The sequence below is a fragment of the Mastomys coucha genome, unplaced genomic scaffold, assembly GCF_008632895.1.
Source record: "Mastomys coucha isolate ucsf_1 unplaced genomic scaffold, UCSF_Mcou_1 pScaffold18, whole genome shotgun sequence".
Lineage (NCBI taxonomy): Eukaryota > Metazoa > Chordata > Mammalia > Rodentia > Muridae > Mastomys > Mastomys coucha.
Window position 1 is genome coordinate 6,545,028 of NW_022196900.1, and position 13,552 is coordinate 6,558,579.

Here is a 13,552-nt window from a genome sequence, read left to right on the forward strand (position 1 = left end):
CCCCCCCCCCCGACATCCTCCTGCTGAACATCAGAGTAGCCCAGATATTAGACCCTCACCCAAGGTTCCTCATGCATACTGTCAGAAACAAATGAAAAAGAACTCCAGGCATGATAGCACACACCTATAATCTCAGCATGTGCGAGACAGAGTGAGAGGGATTAAAATGTTCAAAGCTAGCCTGAGCTACATAGCAAGTTGGGGACAGACTGGGCAACATGAGCTCCTGTCTGAAAGAAAGAAAAAGAGAATGGAGTTAAGCTAACCCCTAATCTTGCTGGGTTAGCTTGTGAACAGCATCCTGTGCTGGGGTACAAGGACAGCATCCCAAGTTAGAGAGTTCAGTCTGGTTTTCCTCATTTCTAAACAAAACACGGGAGTCCTAGAAAGGTAAACTATTTCTTTAAGACCTGCCTGGGCTGGGGCCAGAGAGTCAGCAGGTGGTTAAGAGCACTTGTTGCTCTTGCAGAGGACCAGGGTTGAAATCCCAGCACCCATGTGGTGGTTCATAACTATCCTGTAACTTTAGTCTCAGGGGATTCAACAGCCTGTTCTGACCTCCACAGGCACCAGGCATGCACACTGTACCCACACATACATGTAGACAAAGCACTCATGTACATAAATAATGAAATAAATAAATCTAAAAACATTAAATTAAAAAAAAAAAAAGTCTTGCCTTTGGGGACTAGAAAGATGGCTCAGCTGGTAAAAATGTCTGCCGGAGGAGAGACTGGTCTGTGGAGCTCACTGACTAAGTACTGTATCTGTAACAATGAACTTCAGACCAGTGAAAGGCTTGGCCTCAAAAACTAAATGTGAAAGCCGAGAGAGAAGGAGAGGGAGAGGGAGAGAGAAAGGGAGAGGGAAAAGGAGAGGGAGAGGGGGGAAAGGGAGAGGGGAGAGGGTGGGTGAGGGGGTGGGAGGGCATGCAGGTTAGCTTTTGTCAACTTGACACAAACTACAATCGTTCGGTAAAAGGGATTCTGGATTTGAGAAGATGCCTCCATCAGATTGGCTTTAGTCAGGTCTGTGGTGTCTTTTCTTGATTAATGGTTGATGTACAAGGGCCCAGCCCAGGGCAGCTGGGCCTGGTTTTTATAAGAAAGCAGGCTGAGCAAACCAGGAGAGCAAGCCAGTGAGCAGCTCGCATTCCTCCATGGCCTCTGCTTCAGTTCCTGTCTCTCTGTTTCTGCCCTGAGTTCCTGTCCTACTTCCCTCAACAGATGGACTGTGATCTAAGACTTGTAAAATGAAATGAAACCTCTTCCTCTCCAAGTTGTTTCTGGTTAGTGTTTTGATCACTCCCAAAACCAAAACCAAACTTGACCAGATGACTGTGCACCACGTGTATGCAGTGCCCAAGGAGTCCAGAAGAAGGTGTCTGATCCCCTGGAACTAGAGTAACAGATAGTTATGAGTGGCCATGTGGGTGCTGAGAACTGAACTTAAGTCCTTTGAGAGAGCAGCCAGTGCTCTTAACCACTGAGCCATCTCTCCAGCCCCAGTGCTCAGGCTTTAGAGCCACTTCGATTCTCTAGTGTCCCAAGGTGCAGAAAGTAGCCAATTCAAGGTCTCTAGATGTTGTGTGACAAAACTTTTCCTAGAGAGACACTACACACAGATCTACTCTCTCCGGGCCAGGGAACTCATCACGGACCAAAGTATGGATACTATCAAAGCCTAGCTTTGTGAACCAGTGAGTTTCATTGGGCTTACTTACCAGAAAATAGATGATCAATTACTTACAGGAGCAGAAAGGACTCAAAGACAGCAGCATGGTGCCCAAAGCCCATGCCAGCATGGTGCCCAAAGCCCATGCCAGCATGGTGACAGCTACCAAAGCTGGGAACCTGGAGCACACTGCACAGCCTATAGGCAGCTCTATAGGTTGCAGAGTGTCCTTTCCAGGTGCCTCAGCTGAGCTGAGCCTCTTCCAGGCAACTTGGCTGGTTTCTCTTTCTTCCATGCAGCTGGCCTGGTCTCTGCAGTCTTTTACAACTTTTAGAGTCTTTCAGCTCAGCTTCACTTCCTCTGAGGGAAGAGGCTCAGCTTTTATGGCTTACTCTGTCAAGGAGGGGCTAGTGAATCTGGTCAGTTTCAGGGACTTCCTGAAGCTGTTTTCAGCTGTTTATCATCCTGCTTAAGGAGTTTTCCTACAGGGTAGAATGTTTCAATCTCACAGGAAACTGTTAACCAACGCTGGAGTAAATGCCCTCTCTGGAAGCCTGGGCAGAATTTCTCTGGTATGCTTTGAGTTCCTAAAGCCCAGCTTGAAGCTCCACTTTCTTGTTAAGTCCTAGTCTTTTATTAACATATAAACTCCATGGCTATTTTCACTTGCTCCCATTTGCAGACATTTTTGTGGTGGGCATAGCAGTTTTATGTTATTATTAGGCACTGACCTCAGGAATTTGCTTTCCCAACAGACCAATTTTGCTATTACATAAAGTGGCACATCTACCTCAGCCCACAGTATAGATCAGAGGTGCCTAAACAACTCCAAGAAAACTGGCTCATTGTAGCTCGAGGGGAAGCTACATCATCATATTTTCACATGATCCTGCCCCAGGCACTCTAGAGGCAGGAGCCTGTTTCCCTTGGGCAGCAAAGACAGATTCCATGATGGATCATTTGAAACTAGACCCATAGCTCATGTGGCCTCTCCCATTAATGGACAAGTATCTCTCTGGTTGGGTGAGGAGAGCATGCATGAGATGTGTGGACTCCTTAGTGAATCCCTCAAGATGTTCACAAAACAACCAATCCCAATAAAGAACGCCTCCGTCGCCACCAGTTCCTACTGTAAGATCCATAAAAGCCCATGGGGCAAGGCTCCAAAGTTATTTTTCCCTTACAGCCAATCACTCTCAGGGATTTCCTCCTCACCTTTTTAACAAATCTCCTCACTCCATGTCCATGTTGAATTATCTTACTCTTCTTGGGCACAATGCAACAAAGTGGCCTGGGATGTTCTCTTAGTCATTGTTCTATTGCTGTGAAGAGACACCACAGCCAAGGCAATATTTAGTTAGTTAGTTAGTTAGCTAGTTAGTTGTGTTTTTCAAGACAGGGTTTCTCTGTGTAGCCCTAGCTGTCCTGGAATTCAGTCTGTAGACGAGTCTGGCCTCAGAGATCTGCCTGCCTCTCTCTCCCGAGTGATGGGATCAAAGGTGTGTACCACTACCACCTACAGCCAAGGCAACTCTTACAAAAGAAAGTATGTACTTGGGGGCTTACAGTTTCAATGGGTTGGTCCATTATCCTCATGGTGGGGAATGTGGTGGCAGGTAGGGAGGCATGGTGCTGGAGAAGTAGCTGAGAGCTTACATCTGATCCAATGCTGAAGAAGTTGTGTGTGGGGGGTGTTGGAGGGTGGACAGAGACAGAGACAGAGACAGGGCCTGGCTTGGGCTTTTGTAAACCTCTAAGCCCACTTCTAGTGACACACCTCCAAAAATGCCACCATTGGGGGAGGCATTCTTGTTCAAACTACTACTAGTGGCTTTGGTGTCTTTTGATTATAAGTCATCGGGACTTTAGCACCCTGAGATAAGCTCATGAAGAGCCAGGAAGAACTTCCTCTCATTCAAAGGACCCACATCATGTGAGCATGGGGTGTCGGTTCCTGCCTCCTCCTTTCTTGCTTGAGGCTGGGTCTCTCATTGGGCATGGAACTTCAAGCTAGACAGCTGGCGAGCTTCTGACTATTCTCCACCTCTCCTGTTCCACAGGAGGTCTGGGATTAAAGATGTCAGTTCTGTCTGCCCCCCACCTCCACACCCCCATTTTTTTCATGGGTTCTTGAACTTCATGGAAGAGGGATAATGGCTTTATTTTTGTGATGCCCCAACTCTGTCTCTCAGGTTTGGATTGGATCTGGCCCTTCATAGTGTTAAAAGGACCTGTTGTAGAAGAAGAGGGGCCTTGGGCTGCAATAAACATAGGCTACGGAGCAATATTAAGTTCAAGCCCTGGCTCCTATCTCTGGACCATTGAGAGTATCAATTACTGCTCCTGGTTTCCTCCCTTGTTATTATAGATGCTGTCAGCCTTGTAGGATCATGCGTAATGTAAGCCAAGAACCTCCCAGATCATCTGATCAATAACCAACATAATTTGGCAGCAGTTCTTGAGTCAAGAGCGATATACTAAAATGTCTTGTTCTTCCCGCTGCTATCAGGTTCGCCTTTCTTGGAGTTCCCTGTTCTGGATGCTCTGCTGTCCCCTCCTCCCTGTTTGCTTCTCTTTGCCCGTGTTATCCATGTCCTCTGCGGTTTTTCAGCCTATCAATTTATTTTGCACCTAAGCTCGTCGAAGTTGGATTTCTGTCACTTGCAACAAAAAGGGCCTGAAGAATTGCAGGAACAGGAGGAGGAGGAGGAGCATATAAGCCTTAGAGAAAAACTGTAGGGTAGAGTATGGTAGAGAGGACTAATAGAAAGTTCAAATAGGCAGAGGCAAAATAACAAGGAAGCCATCTTTTTTTTTTTTTTTTTTTTTTTTGGGTTTTCGAGACAGGGTTTCTCTGTATAGCCCTGGAACTCACTCTGTAGACCAGGCTGGCCTCGAACTCAGAAATCCGCCTGCCTCTGCCTCCCAAGTGCTGGGATTAAAGGCGTGCGCCACCACTGCCCGGCTGGAAGCCATCTTCTTTTTATCTTCCTTCTTGAGGATGTTTAGCTCCTTGGAGATGTATAGCTGTAGCCATAGTTGGTTTTGGTTTTGTCATTCTGGGGAACAAACTCAGGGCTTGTGATGGTTTGTATATGGTCAGCCCAGGAAGTGACACCATTAGAGGGATGGCCCTGTTAGAGTAAGTGTGTCACTGTGGGTGTGGGCTTTAAGACCCTCATCCTAGCTGCTTGGAAGCCAGTTTTCTAAGTAGCCTTCAGATGAAGACGTAGAACTCTCAGCTCCTCCTGCACCATGCCTGCCTGGATGCTGCCATGCTCCTGCCTTGATGATAATGGACCTGCAAGCCAGCCCCAATGAAATGTTGTCCTTATAAGAGTTGCCTTGGGTGCTCTCTTCAGCAGCACATATACTAAAATTGGAACAATACAGAGAAGATTAGCTTGGCCCCTGCACAAAGTTGACACACAAATTCGTGAAGTGTTCCATATTAAAAAAAAAAAAAAAAAGAGTTGCCTTGGCCATGGTATCTGTTCATAGCAGTAGAACCCTAACTGAGACAGGGCCCTGCAAACGCTAGGCAAGTGCTCTCCTGCTGTGCTGGGTCTCTTATCCATCCTCTTCATCTTACTTCTAACTGTTGTGGGTTTCCTTTCCTTTTCAATTTCAAATGCTTTTTTTTCCCATTTGTTTTCACAATACTTCTTGCCTTCCAAAGACTGTAAAATATGTTCTCTCTAGGGGTCTTCACCACCTTCACCACCCCCCAGCTCTGAATTCTTAAAGTTCTTGGAACAGCACAGTCAAAGTTCAGTCATCCTCTTTAATTTACTAACTTACTTATTTTTTGAGACAAGGACTTGTGTAGCCCAGACTAGCTTCAGATTTACTGTGTAGCCGAGGGTGACTTTGAACTTCCGATCCTTCAGCCTCTCCCTTCCCAGTGTTGAAATCCCAGATGAGGGTCTTTGTGGTATGTTTATGTGGTATCAGGGGTTCCAACTCAGGGATTTGTATCTGTGGGAGCGCTTTGATTTCTTATCATGAACTACAACTTACATCCCCTCTGGGTCCCCCTTCCTGGATTTATCACCCTTGACTGGTGCTCACTGCTTAGGAATTGATGGATTGACTGCCCCAAGGGGAGGCTGAAGTTGCCAGGGGCAATTAATTGGAAGAGTAGGAGCGAAGAGAGGGATGCCACCCACATACCAGCAAGGAGGAATAAGGAAGCCTTCTTAGCAAAAATAGCAAAGATAATTCTAACAGTGTCTGGCACACTTGCGTGAGCCCACCCAAATCACAGGCCATGCTGCTGTCTTGTGGACACAAGGGGGAGGCAGAGGGCGTGTCCCAGTGCCAAGCAGCTGAGGTGGGGGGGTCATTCAGTAGGCTATCTGTGTCCTGGAAGGCAGAGACCTTGGTTTGGGTGATTCACCCAAGATATTGTCTGACCTCTAGTCAGAAGGCTTGGCGACAGGTACCTGGTCAGTAGTCATCTAAGACTATGAGCACATGGTGGACTCTTAACCACAAAGCAGTATAGGGCTGTGGAGCCAGCTCAGTGGGCTCCACACTGACTGTCACCTATGGAAACAAGAAGGCATGAATTCAAATCCCCAGCACCCATGGAAAATGGGTGCATGACCACACTTGCCTGTAACCCTAGCACTACGGGATGGAGACCGAGGGTCCCAGGACCTAGCTTTGTAAAAACAGCGAGCTTCGGGATCAGTGAGAGACACTGCTCCCCACCCTGCCCACCTCTGCCCCTGCAACAAGATGGCAGAAATAGAAGAAGGATGCCCAATGTCCTCTAACCCCTGTGTTCAAGACACAGGGTATGCTTGCCAGCAACACATGTGTGAATACAGCACATACCCTAAATGGCAAGTGACCTTCAAAAAGATTCAGCTAGTCTTTAAAGACAAAGGGATGATGGCTGGTGCCTTAGTAAAGAAAGCAGAGGGGAAGAAGTCTGTGTGTAGACTGGGGAGGGCAAAGTCTGGGGTATAGGAATCTCCAAGTCTCATTCCTAAGCTTGTAGGTCCTGCACCCTAAGTCTGTGCCCCTGGTTAGTGCTTTGAATGTGACCTAAGCAGTGACCTCATCTTCTCTGAGCCTCAGGTGTCTTATCCCACTTACACAAAAAGGATTGGTGTCTGGAGACCCAGAGGCCCGCCCTACCTTTGCGTGGGACTCAGGGATAATCAGGGTCCTTCCAGCTTAAGTGGTCTCTGGGGTGGCTTGAATAAATCAATTCAGTTGCTCATAAAAACCTTTCTTCATTACCCCTTCCTGGGTGCAGCTGCCCTCATTAAAACTTCTGATGGGCCCTGACCCATTGGTCCAGTGTTGTTCAAAAACCTTTGTACCAGCCAAGGCAGTCCAACTTTTAGACACACAGTAGCTCAGCGATGCCTCGCAGCCTGCTGCAAATGTGATTAATTTTTCTCTTACATAGGTTTGGGGGTATTTTTGTACTTCACTTCAAGACAATTTTGCTAATTTAATTTCCAGTGGTTGTGATTTCTGAGAAATCATTGTGCATGCTTAGGGATTCCTTGATGCAGATGAGTCCACTAATTGTTTTCAAATATAACAACTAAAAAGAAAAAAAAAATTATCCTTGCTAAATCGAACAGTTTCTAGAGCTGACACAAGGTGGGATTTCCTGAATTTTAGTTACATTTCATTAGGAAACTTTTGTTCTGTTCTACAGAGTCAACAAGAATGCCTTTTGCTTCAAAGGATGGTTTTTGAGAGTCTTGTATAGCCTCAGCCCTTTAAGGCAGCTGAAATGGGTTTTGGTATCTAGGGTTATCATTTCATTCAGCTATTATGACTGTCTGGTGTTGTCTGGCCCGAGCCTGGAAGCTTTGAATGCATCAACAAGAAGAGAGTCCTCCTACCCATCTCCTTTAATCTCAGAAAATCTGTTTTAGGAGTGGTCACACATGCAGGCATTTAGGTCTCTCTGCCTCTGAGAGTTTTTCCAAAGCCACCTTTGCCTGTGCTTTCAGGCATTCCACATGCAAGCCAAACACCAGCCCCATTGTCACAGTTTCCTCAGAAATAGATATCCCACAAAGAATAGCATCTCACCTGAGAGTTAGCTTTCTCCTGGGGATGATGTCTCTCCACAAACATTTTCCCCCATAAACATTTTTGAGAGAGATGAATAGGTGTACCTTTCTGGAACAGTGCACAGACGCTGGGGCATGAAATGACTTTGCCTGACGTGTTTTATGGACGAAGGGAGGGTCTTAAGCACCGCCTTCTATTTCCTTGCTTCCGGCTTGGTTGTAGGCTGCCAGGTCTTGCTATAGGTGAAGCTTAAGCAATTTTGCTTGCTGTGGCTGTCTGGAAGCTTTAAGGGTCCAGTCCAGCCTGGCAGGGGAGGAAGGGGCAGGTTTTGGGGGAATGTAGCTCAGTGGTAGAGCACTTACCTAGTATATATGAGGCCCTGGCTTTGATCCCAAGCACCTCACAAACCCACGACAACCAAAAATAAACACAAAACACTTTCGGCCTGTGGCATCTCTGGGTCCACCCTGAAGATAAGGTCCTCTCAGGACATGTCACCACAAGCATTTATGTTTTTAGATATTTGATTTCTCACAAATACACACACCAACCCTGTCTCCACTGGGGCTGTGAAGAGAATGGAGTCCTCCCATCCTGATGCTAATCAACCCCAGGGTTTGTGTGTATGGGGAGATTTGACCTCAAAAAAGATAAAGAAGCCAATATAAAAATGGAAGACACTGTCACCTTCCAGAAAATGAACAAAGGAGCGTTTTCCCTTTCATCTCTGTCTGGGGGATGGGGAGAGGGATTGTTAGCCGCACAGTGGCACTTGACAACCTGCTGGCACTCCTAAGGTCCTTCTAAACCCAAAGTCAAGAATGCCAAATGACTCTTGAAGGTGACAATCCAGAAACTAGGTCAGAGGGGACACAGAGTTTGGCCTACTGTCAGGCTAGGAATAGTTGTCCTCACCTCAGAGGAGGGTGGCCAGACTCAGCAAGTGAATGTATAGGAACATATATGCAAAGTGAACATGTAGGAGCCCATATATGCTCAGTTCCTTGTATGCAGTTGCTGTTTAGTGCATCTGGGAAATAATAATGCTAAAATGCACTTGGTGTTTATTTGAAATTCAAATCTAGCTGTCATTGTCATGTATTTTCTCCACTACTGTAACCTAGAAGCTGGGTGCCTCTTAATTCCCAAGGGCTCTGTGGTCTTCAGCACCACCTGGAGAAGGCGTGTCCCACCTCAGCTTCTAGGGTCTTACCTACTGAGATCTGGAGGCAACCCACATTTCTGTGATGATTTTTTCCCCTCCCATAAATCCCTTCTTTTTATTCTCTGCCTCTTGCCTCACAGTATTTTATTTTCCTACATTGGTTTATGTCGAGTTGCTCTTAGCTTGTTCCTCCTTCTAGACTGGGAACAACTCAAACACACTAGCTATCCTGAATCAATCTCTCTCTCTCTCTCTCTCTCTCTCTCTCTCTCTCTCTCTCTCTCTCTCTCTCTCTCTCTCTCTCTCTTTTGGTTTTGTGAGACAGGGTTCTCTGTGTAGCCCTGGCTGTCCTGGAACTCACTCTGTAGACCAGGCTGGCCTTGAACTCACTTGCCTGCTTCTGCCTCCCAAGTGCTGGGATTAAAGGCATGCGCCACCACCGCCCAGCATCTCTATCTATCTCTATCTATCTATAGATAGGTAGGTAATAGATAGATAGATAGAGATATATAGATATAGACCTTACCTATAGATAGGTAAGTAGATAGATAGGTAGATAGATTTTAATCCCCAGCACCTTGAAAACCCACTACAACCAAAAACAAACACCAAACACCTCCAGCCTATGGCAGATCTGGGTTCACCCTGAAGATAAGGCCCCTTCTGGGGGGTGGGGGGGTGCGCTCCTGGGGGCGCGTGTGTATTTAAGAGGGATCTCATTATCCCAGGCTGGCCTAGAACTTGCTATGTTTCAAGAATGACCTTGAACTTCTGATCCTCTTAACTCTACTGCCCAAATGAGGGGATTATAAGCCTGTGTAAGGACACCCAGTCTCCAGTGTCCTGCATCATTGGCTTTCTTTTCTTCATCATGGACTGACTCCATCTTCCTCTATATAAAACTTAAACCTGCAAAGCTCAGGGGCTACCATTGTCTACTAGGGGCTCCCAGCCAGGAGTTAGAGAGTCTCCACGGCAGGACACTTAGACTGTGGGGCCTCCTTGTCCAATCGATGACTAGCCTGGTCTTGCCATGGATGTGACATGAAGTAACTGATGTTAGCCATGGAGGGTGGAGGGTGCTGTTAAGCCATTAGCGAACTGTAGTTCAAGTTCATGGAGTAAGTATTCAAAGGCTGATCATTTATTCAACCTGGACTTTTTATGGGTGATATTAACAAGGCCAAGCCAAAGCCAAAGCCTCTTGCACATTAAGCAAAAGCTGTATCCTGAACCACATCCTCAGCCTTCCTCTGCATAATACAATTTTAAACCATTCTTGATTTGTGTTTTTTGTTTGTTTGTTTGTTTGGGTGTTTTGTTTTGTTTTGTTTTGTTTGAGACTGGGTCTCACGATGTAGCTTTGGAATACTTTTTGTGGGCCAGGCTGGCCTGGAACTCAGAGATCTTCCTGCCTCAGTCTTGAAAATGCTAGAAATAAGGATGTGTTCTACCACACCCCTCCATCCCAAACCTTCTTCAAGGTACAATGTAGTGTTGCTAAACCTCCCTTCTTTTACCTTGCAACTGTTTCTTCTTGCTAACCTGCAATAGTGTATCCTTTAGATGGTAGCTACTTCCTCCTTCGCCCAGGCCTCCCTATAGCTACCAGTTCCATCTGGAAACTACCCTCTACCTCTGTGTCTACATATTTGTCTACATAAGCCCAGCCATGTAGCGGTTCTTATTTTTCTCAGCATAATATGTTCAAGACTCACCTATGTTACCACTCCCAGTGTGAATCAGAGTCGTATTCTTCCTCTTTTCCCCTTTCTTTCGATTTTTGAGAGCAGGCTATAGCCTGTAACTTACTGTATAGCACAGGCTGGCCTTGAGCCCAGGGCAATTGTCCTAGCCAAGCCTTGTAAGTGCCAAGGTTACAGGTGTGACCACCATGCCCAGCCTTGCTCCTTTCTATGCCAGAGTGACACTCCAGTGGGTGCATAGCATAGTGTTTACCTCTCAATGGACCTGTGGCTTAATCTCATCTCTTGGACACTGCTTCTGTGAACATGGGTCCCATCTTTTGAGATCCTGCCCTCAATTCCTTGGGAAATATACTTAGAAAAGGCATTGGTGGCTTTTATGCTATTTCTAATTTTTAATTTTGAAAGGGAATTATGACATTGTTATTCACAGGGGCTAAAACATTTTACATTCTCTCCAACAGAGAACAAAACTTTTTACATCATCACTACCCTCCCCTCCTGTGTGTGTGTGTGTTCTAATAGTAGCCTTCTCAATGGAATATGAGGTTGTTGCCTTGCACCAATTTTTAAGTCAGGAGGAGTGTTTCTAGAATGGCTTATAGAAGTCTCTAATTTATCATAATTAAGCAGTGGAAAAGTAGAGAGCATTCTAAGGACAGGTAACCACATATCCTGGAGCCACACAAAACAGCTGCAATTTTGTCATGACTGTTACCGTGGGCAAGCTGTGCAACTTCTGAACTCCCACCTGCTTGCTGATAGGCACAGCACCTCAGTGACAACCTCCTTCTCCTTTTGCTCTGATGTCTTTTCCAGGAAAAGTTGTGAGAAGGGGGTAGATAATGTGTTAGATGTGGAGCAGGGGATAACGTGTTAGATATGGAGGGAGGATAACGTGTTAGACGTGGAGCAGGGGATAACGTGTTAGACATGGAGGGAGGATAACATGTTAGATGTGGAGCAGGGGATAACGTGTTAGACATGGAGGGAGGATAACGTGTTAGATGTGGAACAGGGGATAACGTGTTAGGCATGGAGGGGTAGGATAATGTGTTCAATGTGGAGGGGGCAGATAATGTGTTAGAGACATGGAGGGGGGATAATGTGCTAGACATGGCTCTTTTTTTTTAAAAAATATTTATTTTATTTATTTATGGTTGTACAGATGTCCACGAGCTATCATGTGTGTGGCTGCTGGGAATTGAATTCAGGACCTCTGCTGGCCCCACTCGCTCTGGCTCGCTCTGGCTCGCTCCAGCGTAATTCACTGTAGCTGTCTTCAGACGCACCAGAAGAGGGCGTCAGATCTCATTACGGGTGGTTGTGAGCCACCATGTGGTTGCTGGGATCCAAACTCAGGACCTTCGGAAGAGCAGTCAGTGCTCTTATCTGCTGAGCCATTTCGCCAGCCCCCAGACATGGCTCTTAACCTCACCATTCAACCATCCTCTGTACTTTCTCCCCTTTCCATATAAAAATAAGACATGTTTATATTTTTAAAAACAGGATGTTTGCTGGGCTTGGTGACTGGCACATGTCTTTAATCCCAGCACTCGGGAGGCAGAGGTAGGTGAATCTAAGTCTGAGGCCAGCCTGGTCTACACATCAAGTTCCAGGACAACCAGAGCTTTTTAAACACCCTGTGTTAAAAAAGAAACGAAAAAAGTTCAGAAGAGTACTAGTCTCAAGAAAATATTCGCCCATAAATCCATCACCCATGGCACTCCTGAGAGTAGGGTCTCCAGTTTGTTGGATGGCTTTCTTTTTCAGTGAAGCAAACATCATTCATCATGGAGACCACTGTTTTCCTCAAGATGAACCACTTGTTCCATAGCAATCAGGAGCAAAGTTAACTGAGCTCGGTTCTTAAATACAATTTTCTTTGTACAAGTTTATATCTTCACCAGGTCACTTTGAGCAAAAAGCAATTAATTACAGTGAAAATGCTGCTTGGGGGTGCTGTATAAAATTATGTTAATATTCGGAGAGAGGGAGAAAGGAAGGGGGCTGTCCTGCTGGGTACAGCCACTGATGGATGCTCTCCTGACAAGCTTCCGAACTGTGGGTGTGCATACTGGGGAGGGGACTGGAAGATGATGGTTCTGACCCAGTTTGTCTAAATCAGTAAAACACAGCTCGAAAAGTGGAGCAAGCAGAAGCAGGGAGCAAAAGAACAACTCTGGAAAATGTCACTTAATTCTTATTTATTCATTTATTGAGACATGCTCTTATGAAGTGGAAATATCATGTTTCTTTCCAACTCAGTTGCATCACGTGATATTTTTCTGGAAGCTGCCTTGTGAGAGGCCATGTGATGTTTTGCTGAAGCAGACACTTGAGAGGGCCTGCGATGTTTAGTAAAAAAACATAAATGGAACCCCACAGAACATTTTGCTGGTCTTTGCTGGTCTTCACTGGTCTTCATTGGTCTTCACTTTGTAGAGAGAAACTAGCCAAAGAACTTCTCATGGTATTAGGACTGATTCTGGCCACTTGTGCTGACTCGTGGCAATTCAGTGGAGCCTTGCTGTTTCTGCTGGGTTTTGCTACACTGCTGGTTCATGTTTGGTGTTTGCTATTGAACTGAACTGCTGGTATCCTAACAAGGAAGAATGGAATCACCCCCAAGGAACTAGTTTTAAACAGGTCTACAACACCCTTTACCTGTTACCCTTTTTTCTCCCCTACCTCTCTGGTCAGTGGACTACAAGGTTGAAGCACTTAAGAACCCTGAATAAAGTAGGTTTTGAAATAAAAATGTAAGCCTACAGTCTCATACGGTGCAGGATGGCCCCGTAGCTGCTGTGTAGTCCAGGATGACCTTGATCCCCTGATCCTTCTGCTTCCACCTCCCTAGTGCTGGGCTTACAGGTGTGTGCTACCATGTCTCAGTAAACGTTCCACCAAATGGCCTACAACCCCAGCTGCTATGTTCTTTTTTTTTTTTTTTTTTTTT

At 45.9% G+C, this 13,552-nt stretch overlaps 1 non-coding gene across 1 annotated transcript; it reads left to right on the forward strand.

The window, feature by feature from the left end:
- The first annotated feature begins 5,023 nt into the window (after positions 1-5,023).
- LOC116097214 lies at positions 5,024-5,130 on the forward strand. Its single transcript, XR_004121275.1, has one exon. It is a non-coding gene; the product is annotated as a U6 spliceosomal RNA (small nuclear RNA).
- The last annotated feature ends 8,422 nt before the right edge of the window (positions 5,131-13,552 follow it).